Below are 14,426 nucleotides of genomic sequence, written 5' to 3' on the forward strand. Positions count from 1 at the left end.
TCCTTGTCATCACTCTCTCTCCCTGTCGTCACTGTCGTCACTCTCTCTCCCTGTTGTCACTGTCTTCATTCTCTCTCCCTGTTGTCACTGTCATCACTCTCTCTCCCTGTCGTCACTCTCTCTCCCTGTCGTCACCGTCGTCACTCTCTCTCCCTGTTGCCACTGTCCTCTCTCTCTCTCTGTCATCACTGTCATCACTCTCTCTCCCTGTCATCACTTTCTCTCCCTGTCATCACTGTCCTCACTCTCTCTCTCTGTCGTCACTGTCGTCACTCTCTCTCCCTGTCGTCACTCTCTCTCCCTGTCGTCACTGTCGTCAATCTCTCTCACCCTGTGATCACTATCTCTCTCTCTGTCATCACTATCTCTCTCTCTGTCGTCACTGTCGTCACTCTCTCTCCCTGTCGTCACTGTCTCTCCGAGTCATCACTGTCGTCACTGTCTCTCCGAGTCATCACTGTCGTCACTCTCTCTCCCTGTCGTCACTGTCGTCACTCTCTCTCCCTGTCATCACTGTCATCACTCTCTCTCCCTGTCATCAATGTTGTCACTCTCTCTCCCTGTCATCACTGTCATCACTCTCTCTCCCTGTCATCACCGTCGTCACTCTCTCTCCCTGTCATCACTGTCATCACCCTCTCTCCCTGTCGTCACTTTTTCTCCCTGTCATCACTCTCTCTCCCTGTCATCACTATCTCTCTCTCTGTCGTCACTGTCGTCACTCTCTCTCCCTGTCGGCACTGTCTCTCCGAGTCATCACTGTCGTCACTCTCTCTCCCTGTCGGCACTGTCTCTCCGTGTCGTCACTGTCGTCACTCTCTCTCCCTGTCGTCACTGTCGTCACTCTCTCTCCCTGTTGTCACTGTCATCACTCTCTCTCCCTTTCATCACTGTTGTCACTCTCTCTCCCTGTTGTTACTCTCTCTCCCTGTCATCACTCTCCCTGTCATCACTCTCTCTCCCTGTCATCACCGTCGTCACTCTCTCTCCTTGTCGTCACTGTTGTCTCTCACTCTCCCTGTCATGACTGTCGTCACTCTCCCTGTCATCACTGTCGTCACTCTCTCCCTGTCGTCACCGTCATCACTCTCTCTCCCTGTTGTCACTGTCTTCACTCTCTCTCTCTCTGTCTTCACTGTCGTCACTCTCTCTCTCTGTCGTTACTGTCATCATTCTCTCTCCCTGTCATCACTCTCTCTCCCGCTTGTCACTGTCATCACTCTCTCTTCGTTTTGTCACTCTCTCTCCTTGTCATCATTGTCTCTCCCTGTTGTCATTGTCGTCACTCTCTCTCCCTGTCATCACTGTTTTCACTCTCTCTCCTTGTCGTCACCATTATCACTCTCTCTCCATGTCATCACTGTCATCACTCTCTCTCTCTCTGTCGTCACTGTCGTCACTCTCTCTCCCTGTCATCACTGTTTTCACTGTCTCTCCTTGTCGTCACCATTATCACTCTCTCTCCCTGTCGTCACTGTCGTCACTCTCTCTCCCTGTTGTCACTGTCTTCATTCTCTCTCCCTGTCGTCACTGTCGTCACTCTCTCTCCCTGTCGTCACTCTCTCTCCCTGATGTCACTGTCGTCAATATCTCTCACCCTGTCATCACTCTCTCTCCCTGTCGTCACTCTTTCTCCCTGTCATCACTCTCTCTCCCTGTCATCACTTTCTCTCTCTCTCTGTCGTCACTGTCGTCACTCTCTCTCCCTGTCGTCACTGTCTCTCTGAGTCATCACTGTTGTCACTCTCTCTCCCTGTCGTCACTGTCGTCACTCTCTCTCCCTGTCGTCACTGTCATCACTCTCTCTCCCTGTCATCACTGTTGTCACTCTCTCTCCCTGTTGTTACTCTCTCTACCTGTCATCACTCACCCTGTTGTCACTCTCTCTCCCTGTCGTCACTGTTGTCACTCTCTCTCCCTGTCATCCCTCTCTCTCCCTGTCATCACTGTCTCTCCCTGTCGTCACTGTCATCACTCTCTATCCCTGTCATCACTGTCGTCACTCTCTCCCTGTCGTCACCGTCGTCACTCTCTCTCCCTGTCGTCACTGTCGTCACTCTCTCACTGTCGTCACTGTCATCACTCTCTCTCCTTGTCATCACTCTCTCTCTCCCTTTCGTCACTGTAGTCACTCTCTCTCCGTGTTGTCACTGTCATCACTATCTCTCTCCCTGTCGTAACCGTCGTCACTCTCTCTCTCTCTGTCGTTGCTCTCTCACCCTGTCGTCACTGTCGTCACTCTCTTTCCCTGTCGTCACTCTCTCTCCCTGTCGTCACTGTCATCACTCTCTCTCCCTGTCATCAATGTTGTCACTCTCTCTCCCTGTCATCACTGTTGTCACTCTCTCTCCCTGTCATCACTGTTGTCACTCTCTCTCCCTATCATCACTGTCATCACTCTCTCTCTCTGTCGTCACTGTCATCACTCTCTCTCCTTGTCATCACTCTCTCTCCCTGTCGTCACTGTCGTCACTCTCTCTCCCTGTTGTCACTGTCTTCATTCTCTCTCCCTGTTGTCACTGTCATCACTCTCTCTCCCTGTCGTCACCGTCGTCACTCTCTCTCCCTGTTGCCACTGTCCTCTCTCTCTCTCTGTCGTCACTGTCATCACTCTCCCTGTCATCAATCTCTCTCCCAGTCATCACTGTTGTCACTCTCTCTCCCTGTTGTTATTCTCTCTCCCTGTCATCACTCACCCTGTCATCACTCTCTCTCCCTGTCATCACTCTCTCTCTCTGTCGTCACTCTCTCTCTGTCATCACTGTCATCACTCTCTCTCCCTGTCATCACTGTTGTCACTCTCTCACTGTCGTCACCGTCGTCACTCTCTCTCCTTGTTGTCACTATCGTCACTCTCTCACTGTCGTCACTGTCATCACTCTCCCTGTCATCACTCTCTCTCCCTGTCATCACCGTCGTCACTCTCTCTCCTTGTCGTCACTGTTGTCTCTCACTCTCCCTGTCATGACTGTCGTCACTCTCCCTGTCATCACTGTCGTCACTCTCTCCCTGTCGTCACCGTCGTCACTCTCTCTCCCTGTTGTCACTGTCCTCACTCTCTCTCTCTCTCTGTCTTCACTGTCGTCACTCTCTCTCTCTGTCGTTACTGTCATCATTCTCTCTCCCTGTCATCACTCTCTCTCCCGCTTGTCACTGTCATCACTCTCTCTTCGTTTTGTCACTCTCTCTCCTTGTCATCATTGTCTCTCCCTGTTGTCACTGTCGTCACTCTCTCTCCCTGTCATCACTGTTTTCACTCTCTCTCCTTGTCGTCACCATTATCACTCTCTCTCCATGTCATCACTGTCATCACTCTCTCTCTCTCTGTCGTCACTGTCATCACTCTCTTTCCTTGTCCTCACTCTCTCTCCCTGTCGTCACTGTCGTCACTCTCTCTCCCTGTTGTCACTGTCTTCATTCTCTCTCCCTGTCGTCACTGTCGTCACTCTCTCTCCCTGTCGTCACTCTCTCTCCCTGTCGTCACTGTCGTCAATCTCTCTCACCCTGTCATCACTCTCTCTCCCTGTCGTCACTCTTTCTCCCTGTCATCACTCTCTCTCCCTGTCATCACTTTCTCTCTCTCTCTGTCGTCACTGTCGTCACTCTCTCTCCCTGTCGTCACTGTCTCTCTGAGTCATCACTGTCGTCACTCTCTCTCCCTGTCGTCACTGTCATCACTCTCTCTCCCTGTCGTCACTGTCATCACTCTCTCTCCCTGTCATCACTGTTGTCACTCTCTCTCCCTGTTGTTACTCTCTCTACCTGTCATCACTCACCCTGTTGTCACTCTCTCTCCCTGTCGTCACTGTTGTCACTCTCTCTCCCTGTCATCCCTCTCTCTCCCTGTCATCACTGTCTCTCCCTGTCGTCACTGTCATCACTCTCTATCCCTATCATCACTGTCGTCACTCTCTCCCTGTCGTCACCGTCGTCACTCTCTCTCCCTGTCGTCACTGTCGTCACTCTCTCACTGTCGTCACTGTCATCACTCTCTCTCCTTGTCATCACTCTCTCTCTCCCTTTCGTCACTGTAGTCACTCTCTCTCCGTGTTGTCACTGTCATCACTATCTCTCTCCCTGTCGTAACTGTCGTCACTCTCTCTCCCTATCGTCACTCTCTCCCTGTCATCACTGTTGTCACTTTCTCTCCCTGTCGTCACAGTCGCCACTCTCCCTGTTGTCACCGTCGTCACTCTCTCTCTCTCTGTCGTTGCTCTCTCTCCCTGTCGTCACTGTCGTCACTCTCTTTCCCTGTCGTCACTCTCTCTCCCTGTCGTCACTGTCATCACTCTCTCTCCCTGTCATCAATGTTGTCACTCTCTCTCCCTGTCATCACTGTTGTCACTCTCTCTCCCTGTCATCACTGTTGTCACTCTCTCTCCCTATCATCACTGTCATCACTCTCTCTCTCTGTCGTCACTGTCATCACTCTCTCTCCTTGTCATCACTCTCTCTCCCTGTCGTCACTGTCGTCACTCTCTCTCCCTGTTGTCACTGTCTTCATTCTCTCTCCCTGTTGTCACTGTCATCACTCTCTCTCCCTGTCGTCACTCTCTCTCCCTGTCGTCACCGTCGTCACTCTCTCTCCCTGTTGCCACTGTCCTCTCTCTCTCTCTCTCTGTCGTCACTGTCATCACTCTCTCTCCCTGTCATCACTTTCTCTCCCTGTCGTCACTGTCCTCACTCTCTCTCTCTGTCGTCACTGTCGTCACTCTCTCTCCCTGTCGTCACTCTCTCTCCCTGTCGTCACTGTCGTCAATCTCTCTCACCCTGTCATCACTATCTCTCTCTCTGTCATCACTATCTCTCTCTCTGTCGTCACTGTCGTCACTCTCTCTCCCTGTCGTCACTGTCTCTCCGAGTCATCACTGTCGTCACTGTCTCTCCGAGTCATCACTGTCGTCACTCTCTCTCCCTGTCGTCACTGTCGTCACTCTCTCTCCCTGTCATCACTGTCATCACTCTCTCTCCCTGTCATCAATGTTGTCACTCTCTCTCCCTGTCATCACTGTCATCACTCTCTCTCCCTGTCATCACCGTCGTCACTCTCTCTCCCTGTCATCACTGTCATCACCCTCTCTCCCTGTCGTCACTTTTTCTCCCTGTCATCACTCTCTCTCCCTGTCATCACTATCTCTCTCTGTCATCACTGTCGTCACTCTCTCTCCCTGTCGGCACTGTCTCTCCGAGTCATCACTGTCGTCACTCTCTCTCCCTGTCGGCACTGTCTCTCCCTGTCGTCCCTGTCGTCACTCTCTCTCCCTGTTGTCACTGTCATCACTCTCTCTCCCTTTCATCACTGTTGTCACTCTCTCTCCGTGTTGTTACTCTCTCTCCCTGTCATCACTCTCCCTGTCATCACTCTCTCTCCCTGTCATCACCGTCGTCACTCTCTCTCCTTGTCGTCACTGTTGTCTCTCACTCTCCCTGTCATGACTGTCGTCACTCTCCCTGTCATCACTGTCGTCACTCTCTCCCTGTCGTCACCGTCGTCACTCTCTCTCCCTGTTGTCACTGTCCTCACTCTCTCTCTCTCTGTCTGCACTGTCGTCACTCTCTCTCTCTGTTGTTACTGTCATCATTCTCTCTCTCTGTCATCACTCTCTCTCCCGCTTGTCACTGTCATCACTCTATCTCCGTTTTGTCACTCTCTCTCCTTGTCATTATTGTCTCTCCCTGTTGTCACTGTCGTCACTCTCTCTCCCTGTCATCACTGTTTTCACTCTCTCTCCCTGTCGTCACCATCATCACTCTCTCTCCCTGTCATCACTGTCATCACTCTCTCTCCTTGTCCTCACTCTCTCTCCCTGTCGTCACTGTCGTCACTCTCTCTCCCTGTTGTCACTGTCGTCATTCTCTCTCCCTGTCATCACTATCGTCACTCTCTCTACCTGTCGTCACTCTCTCTACCTGTCGTCACTGTCGTCACTCTCTCTCCCTTTCATCACTGTCATCAATCTCTCTCCCTGTCGTCACCGTCGTCACTCTCTCTCCCTGTCATCACTGTCGTCTCTCTCTCTCTGTCGTCACTGTCATCACTCTCTCTCCCTGTCATCACTTTCTCTCCCTGTCGTCACTGTCCTCACTTTCTCTCTCTGTCGTCACTGTCGTCACTCTCTTATCCTGTCGTCACACTCTCTCCCTGTCGTCACTGTCGTCATCCTCTCTCACCCTGTCATCTCTCTCTCCCTGTCGTCACTCTCTCTCCCTGTCATCACTATCTCTCTCTGTCGTCACTGTCGTCACTCTCTCTCCCTGTCGTCACTGTCTCTCTGAGTCATCACTGTCGTCACTCTCTCTCCCTGTCGTCACTGTCGTCACTCTCTCTCCCTGTCGTCACTGTCATCACTCTCTCTCCCTGTCATCACTGTTGTCACTCTCTCTCCCTGTTGTTACTCTCTCTACCTGTCATCACTCACCCTGTTGTCACTCTCTCTCCCTGTCGTCACTGTTGTCACTCTCTCTCCCTGTCATCCCTCTCTCTCCCTGTCATCACTGTCATCACTCTCTATCCCTGTCATCACTGTCGTCACTCTCTCCCTGTCGTCACCGTCGTCACTCTCTCTCCCTGTCGTCACTGTCGTCACTCTCTCACTGTCGTCACTGTCATCACTCTCTCTCCTTGTCATCACTCTCTCTCTCCCTTTCGTCACTGTAGTCACTCTCTCTCCGTGTTGTCACTGTCATCACTATCTCTCTCCCTGTCGTAACTGTCGTCACTCTCTCTCCCTGTCGTCACTCTCTCCCTGTCATCACTGTTGTCACATTCTCTCCCTGTCGTCACAGTCGCCACTCTCCCTGTTGTCACCGCCGTCACTCTCTCTCTCTCTCTGTCGTTACTCTCTCTCCCTGTCGTCACTGTCATCACTCTCTTTCCCTGTCGTCACTCTCTCTCCCTGTCGTCACTGTCATCACTCTCTCTCCCTGTCATCAATGTTGTCACTCTCTCTCCCTGTCATCACTGTTGTCACTCTATCTCCCTGTCATCACCGTCGTCACTCTCTCTTCCTATCATCACTGTCGTCACTCTCTCTCCTTGTCATCACTCTCTCTCCCTGTCGTCACTGTCGTCACTCTCTCTCCCTGTTGTCACTGTCTTCATTCTCTCTCCCTGTTGTCACTGTCATCACTCTCTCTCCCTGTCGTCACTCTCTCTCCATGTCGTCACCGTCGTCACTCTCTCTCCCTGTTGCCACTGTACTCTCTCTCTCTCTCTCTGTCGTCACTGTCATCACTTTCTCTCCCTGTCATCACTTTCTCTCCCTGTCGTCACTGTCCTCACTCTCTCTCTCTGTCGTCACTGTCGTCACTCTCTCTCCCTGTCGTCACTCTCTCTCCCTGTCGTCACTGTCGTCAATCTCTCTCACCCTGTCATCACTATCTCTCTCTCTGTCATCACTATCTCTCTCTCTGTCGTCACTGTCGTCACTCTCTCTCCCTGTCGTCACTGTCTCTCCGAGTCATCACTGTCGTCACTGTCTCTCCGAGTCATCACTGTCGTCACTCTCTCTCCCTGTCGTCACTGTCGTCACTCTCTCTCCCTGTCCTCACTGTCATCACTCTCTCTCCCTGTCATCAATGTTGTCACTCTCTCTCTGTCATCACTGTCATCACTCTCTCTCCCTGTCATCACCGTCGTCACTCTCTCTCCCTGTCATCACTGTCATCACCCTCTCTCCCTGTCGTCACTTTTTCTCCCTGTCATCACTCTCTCTCCCTGTCATCACTATCTCTCTCTCTGTCGTCACTGTCGTCACTCTCTCTCCCTGTCGGCACTGTCTCTCCGAGTCATCACTGTCGTCACTCTCTCTCCCTGTCGGCACTGTCTCTCCATGTCGTCACTGTCATCACTCTCTCTCCCTGTCGTCACTGTCGTCACTCTCTCTCCCTGTTGTCACTGTCATCACACTCTCTCCCTTTCATCACTGTTGTCACTCTCTCTCCCTGTTGTTACTCTCTCTCCCTGTCATCACTCACACTGTCGTTACTCTCTCTCCCTGTCATCACTGTCATCAATCTCTGTCCCTGTCATCACTCTCTCTCCCTGTCGTCACTGTCTCTCCCTGTCATCACTGTCATCGCTCTCTCTCCCTGTCGTTACTGTCGTCACTCTCTCTCTCTGTCGTCACTGTTGTCACTCTCTCTCTCTGTCGATACTGTCATCATTCTCTCTCCCTGTCATCACACTCTCTCCCGGTTGTCACTATCATCACTTTCTCTCCGTTTTGTCACTCTCTCTCCTTGTCATCACTCTCTCTCCCTGTCATCAAGTTTTTCACTCTCTCTCACTGTTGTCACCATCATCACTCTCTCTCCCTGTCATTACTGTCATCACTCTCTCTCTCTGTCGTCACTGTCATCACTCTCTCTCCTTGTCCTCACTCTCTCTCCCTGTCGTCACTGTCGTCACTCTCTCTCCCTGTTGTCACTTTCGTCATTCTCTCTCCCTGTCGTCACTGTCGTCACTCTCTCTCCCTGTCGTCACTCTCTCTACCTGTCGTCACTGTCGTCACTCTCTCTCCATTTCATCACTGTCATCAATCTCTCTCCCTGTCGTCACCGTCGTCACTGTCTCTCCCTGTCGTCACTGTCATCTCTCTCTCCCTCTGTCGTCACTGTCATCACTCTCTCTCCCTGTCATCACTTTCTCTCCCTGTCGTCACTGTCCTCACTCTCTCTCTCTGTCGTCACTGTCGTCACTCTCTCTCCCTGTCGTCACTGTCGTCACTCTCTCTCCCTGTCGTCACTCTCTGTCCCTGTTGTCACTGTCGTCAATCTCTCTCACCCTGTCATCACTCTCTCTCCCTGTCGTCACTCTCTCTCCCTGTCATCACTCACTCTCCCTGTCATCACTAACTCTCTCTCTGTCGGCACTGTCGGCACTCTCTCTCCCTGTCGTCACTGTCTCTCCGAGTCATCACTGTCGTCACTCTCTCTCCCTGTCGTGACTGTCGTCACTCTCTCTCTGTTTCGTCACTGTCATCACTCTTTCTCCCTGTCATCACTATTGTCACTCTCTCTCCCTGTTGTTACTCTCTCTACCTGTCATCAATCACCCTGTTGTCACTCTCTCTCCCTGTCGTCACTGTTGTCACTCTCTCTCCCTGTTATCCCTCTCTTTCTCTGTCATCACTGTCTCTCCCTGTCGTCACTGTCATCACTCTCTATCCCTGTCATCACTGTCGTCACTCTCTCCCTGTCGTCACCTTCGTCACTCTCTCTCCCTGTCGTCACTGTCGTCACTTTCTCTCTGTCGTCACTGTCATCACTCTTTCTCCCTGTCGTCACTCTCTCTCCCTGTCATCACTGGCATCACTCTCTCTCTCCCTGTCGTCACTGTCATCACTCTCTCTCCCTGTCGTCACTGTCTCTCCGTGTCGTCACTGTCGTCACTCTCTCTCCCTGTCGTCACTGTCGTCACTCTCTCTCCCTGTTGTAACTGTCATCACTCTCTCTCCCTGTCATCACTGTTGTCACTCTCTCTCCCTGTTGTAACTCTCTCTCCCTGTCATCACTCACCCTGTCGTCACTCTCTCTCCCTGTCATCACTGTCATCACTCTCTGTCCCTGTCATCACTCTCTCTCCCTGTCATCACTGTCTCTCCCTGTCATCACTGTCATCACTCTCTCTCCCTGTCATCACTGTCGTCACTCTCTCCCTGTTGTCACCGTCGTCACTCTCTCTCCTTTTCGTCACTGTCGTCACTCTCACTGTCGTCACTGTAATCACTCTCCCTGTCATCACTCTCTCTCCCAGTCATCACTGTTGTCACTCTCTCTCCCTGTTGTTATTCTCTCTCCCTGTCATCACTCACCCTGTCATCACTCTCTCTCCCTGTCATCACTGTCGTCACTCTCTCTCCCTGTCATCACTCTCTCTCTCTGTCGTCACTCTCTCTCTGTCATCACTGTCATCACTCTCTCTCCCTGTCATCACTGTTGTCACTCTCTCCCTGTCGTCACCGTCGTCACTCTCTCTCCTTGTCGTCACTGTCGTCACTCTCTCACTGTCGTCACTGTCATCACTCTCCCTGTCATTACTCTCTCTCTCTGTCATCACCGACCTCACTCTCTCTCTATGTCGTCACTGTCGTCACTCTCTCTCCCTGTCATCACACTCTCTCCCTGACGTCACTGTCGTCAATCCCTCTCACCCTGTCATCACTCTCTCTCCCTGTCGTCACTCTCTCTCCCTGTCATCACTCTCTCTCCCTGTCATCACTATCTCTCTCTCTGTCGTCACTGTCGTCATTCTCTCTCCCTGTCGTCACTGTCTCTCTGAGTCATCACTGTTTCGTCACTCTCTCTCCCTGTCGTCACTGTCGTCACTCTCTCTCACTGTCGTCACAGTCATCACTCTCTCTCCCTGTCATCACTGTTGTCACTCTCTCTCCCTGTTGTTACTCTATCTACCTATCATCACTCACCCTGTTGTCACTCTCTCTCCCTGTCGTCACTGTTGTCACTCTCTCTCCCTGTCATCCCTCTCTCTCCCTGTCATCACTGTCTCTCCCTGTCGTCACTGTCATCACTCTCTATCCATGTCATCACTGTCGTCATTCTCTCCCTGTCTTCACCGCCGTCACTCTCTCTCCCTGTCGTCACTTTCTCTCTGTCATCACTGTCATCACTCTTTCTCCCTGTCATCACTCTCTCTCCCTGTCATCACTGTCATCACTCTCTCTCTCCCTGTCGTCACTGTCATCACTCTCTCTCCCTGTCGTCACTGTCTCTCTGTGTCCTCACTGTCGTCACTCTCTCTCCCTGTCGTCACTGTCGTCACTCTCTCTCCCTGTCGTCACTGTCGTCACTCTCTCTCCCTGTTGTAACTGTCATCACTCTCTCTCCCTGTCATCACTGTTGTCACTCTCTCTCCCTGTTGTAACTCTCTCTCCCTGTCATCACTCACCCTGTCGTCACTCTCTCTCCCTGTCATCACTGTCATCACTCTCTGTCCCTGTCATCACTCTCTCTCCCTGTCATCACTGTCTCTCCCTGTCATCACTGTCATCACTCTCTCTCCCTGTCATCACTGTCGTCACTCTCTCCCTGTTGTCACCGTCGTCACTCTCTCTCCTTTTCGTCACTGTCGTCACTCTCACTGTCGTCACTGTAATCACTCTCCCTGTCATCACTCTCTCTCCCAGTCATCACTGTTGTCACTCTCTCTCCCTGTTGTTATTCTCTCTCCCTGTCATCACTCACCCTGTCATCACTCTCTCTCCCTGTCATCACTGTCGTCACTCTCTCTCCCTGTCATCACTCTCTCTCTCTGTCGTCACTCTCTCTCTGTCATCACTGTCATCACTCTCTCTCCCTGTCATCACTGTTGTCACTCTCTCCCTGTCGTCACCGTCGTCACTCTCTCTCCTTGTCGTCACTGTCGTCACTCTCTCACTGTCGTCACTGTCATCACTCTCCCTGTCATTACTCTCTCTCTCTGTCATCACCGACGTCACTCTCTCTCCTTGTCGTCACTGTCGTCACTTTCTCCCTGTCGTCACTGTTGTCCCTCACTCTCCCTGTCATGACTGTCGTCACTCTCCCTGTCATCACTGTCGTCACTCTCTCCCTGTCGTCACCGTCGTCACTCTCTCTCCCTGTTGTCACTGTCGTCACTCTCTCTCTCTGTCTGCACTGTCGTCACTCTCTCTCTCTGTCGTTACTGTCATCATTCTCTCTCCCTGTCATCACTCTCTCTCCCGCTTGTCACTGTCATCACTCGCTCTTCGTTTTGTCACTCTCTCTCCTTGTCATCATTGTCTCTCCCTGTTGTCACTGTCGTCACTCTCTCTCCCTGTCATCACTGTTTTCACTCTCTCTCCCTGTCGTCACCATCATCACTCTCTCTCCCTGTCATCACTGTCATCACTCTCTCTCCTTGTCCTCACTCTCTCTCCCTGTCGTCACTGTCGTCACTCTCTCTCCCTGTCGTCACTCTCTTTACCTGTCGTCACTGTCGTCACTCTCTCTCCCTTTCATCACTGTCATCAATCTCTCTCCCTGTCGTCACCGTCGTCACTCTCTCTCCCTGTCGTCACTGTCGTCTCTCTCTCTCTCTCTGTCGTCACTGTCGTCTCTCTCTCTCTCTCTGTCGTCACTGTCATCACTCTCTCTCCCTGTCATCACTTTCTCTCCCTGTCGTCACTGTCCTCACTCTCTCTCTATGTCGTCACTGTCGTCACTCTCTCTCCCTGTCATCACACTCTCTCCCTGACGTCACTGTCGTCAATCCCTCTCACCCTGTCATCACTCTCTCTCCCTGTCGTCACTCTCTCTCCCTGTCATCACTCTCTCTCCCTGTCATCACTATCTCTCTCTCTGTCGTCACTGTCGTCATTCTCTCTCCCTGTCGTCACTGTCTCTCTGAGTCATCACTGTTTCGTCACTCTCTCTCCCTGTCGTCACTGTCGTCACTCTCTCTCACTGTCGTCACAGTCATCACTCTCTCTCCCTGTCATCACTGTTGTCACTCTCTCTCCCTGTTGTTACTCTATCTACCTATCATCACTCACCCTGTTGTCACTCTCTCTCCCTGTCGTCACTGTTGTCACTCTCTCTCCCTGTCATCCCTCTCTCTCCCTGTCATCACTGTCTCTCCCTGTCGTCACTGTCATCACTCTCTATCCATGTCATCACTGTCGTCATTCTCTCCCTGTCTTCACCGCCGTCACTCTCTCTCCCTGTCGTCACTTTCTCTCTGTCATCACTGTCATCACTCTTTCTCCCTGTCATCACTCTCTCTCCCTGTCATCACTGTCATCACTCTCTCTCTCCCTGTCGTCACTGTCATCACTCTCTCTCCCTGTCGTCACTGTCTCTCTGTGTCCTCACTGTCGTCACTCTCTCTCCCTGTCGTCACTGTCGTCACTCTCTCTCCCTGTCGTCACTGTCGTCACTCTCTCTCCCTGTTGTAACTGTCATCACTCTCTCTCCCTGTCATCACTGTTGTCACTCTCTCTCCCTGTTGTAACTCTCTCTCCCTGTCATCACTCACCCTGTCGTCACTCTCTCTCCCTGTCATCACTGTCATCACTCTCTGTCCCTGTCATCACTCTCTCTCCCTGTCATCACTGTCTCTCCCTGTCATCACTGTCATCACTCTCTCTCCCTGTCATCACTGTCGTCACTCTCTCCCTGTTGTCACCGTCGTCACTCTCTCTCCTTTTCGTCACTGTCGTCACTCTCACTGTCGTCACTGTAATCACTCTCCCTGTCATCACTCTCTCTCCCAGTCATCACTGTTGTCACTCTCTCTCCCTGTTGTTATTCTCTCTCCCTGTCATCACTCACCCTGTCATCACTCTCTCTCCCTGTCATCACTGTCGTCACTCTCTCTCCCTGTCATCACTCTCTCTCTCTGTCGTCACTCTCTCTCTGTCATCACTGTCATCACTCTCTCTCCCTGTCATCACTGTTGTCACTCTCTCCCTGTCGTCACCGTCGTCACTCTCTCTCCTTGTCGTCACTGTCGTCACTCTCTCACTGTCGTCACTGTCATCACTCTCCCTGTCATTACTCTCTCTCTCTGTCATCACCGACGTCACTCTCTCTCCTTGTCGTCACTGTCGTCACTTTCTCCCTGTCGTCACTGTTGTCCCTCACTCTCCCTGTCATGACTGTCGTCACTCTCCCTGTCATCACTGTCGTCACTCTCTCCCTGTCGTCACCGTCGTCACTCTCTCTCCCTGTTGTCACTGTCGTCACTCTCTCTCTCTGTCTGCACTGTCGTCACTCTCTCTCTCTGTCGTTACTGTCATCATTCTCTCTCCCTGTCATCACTCTCTCTCCCGCTTGTCACTGTCATCACTCGCTCTTCGTTTTGTCACTCTCTCTCCTTGTCATCATTGTCTCTCCCTGTTGTCACTGTCGTCACTCTCTCTCCCTGTCATCACTGTTTTCACTCTCTCTCCCTGTCGTCACCATCATCACTCTCTCTCCCTGTCATCACTGTCATCACTCTCTCTCCTTGTCCTCACTCTCTCTCCCTGTCGTCACTGTCGTCACTCTCTCTCCCTGTCGTCACTCTCTTTACCTGTCGTCACTGTCGTCACTCTCTCTCCCTTTCATCACTGTCATCAATCTCTCTCCCTGTCGTCACCGTCGTCACTCTCTCTCCCTGTCGTCACTGTCGTCTCTCTCTCTCTCTCTGTCGTCACTGTCGTCTCTCTCTCTCTCTCTGTCGTCACTGTCATCACTCTCTCTCCCTGTCATCACTTTCTCTCCCTGTCGTCACTGTCCTCACTCTCTCTCTCTGTCGTCACTGTCGTCACTCTCTCACTGTCGTCACTGTCATCACTCTCTCTCCTTGTCATCACTCTCTCTCTCCCTTTCGTCACTGTAGTCACTCTCTCTCCGTGTTGTCACTGTCATCACTATCTCTCTCCCTGTCGTAACTGTCGTCACTCTCTCTCCCTGTCGTCACT

The sequence above is a fragment of the Pseudophryne corroboree genome, unplaced genomic scaffold (assembly GCF_028390025.1).
Source record: "Pseudophryne corroboree isolate aPseCor3 unplaced genomic scaffold, aPseCor3.hap2 scaffold_573, whole genome shotgun sequence".
In the NCBI taxonomy this organism is placed as follows: Eukaryota; Metazoa; Chordata; class Amphibia; order Anura; family Myobatrachidae; genus Pseudophryne; species Pseudophryne corroboree.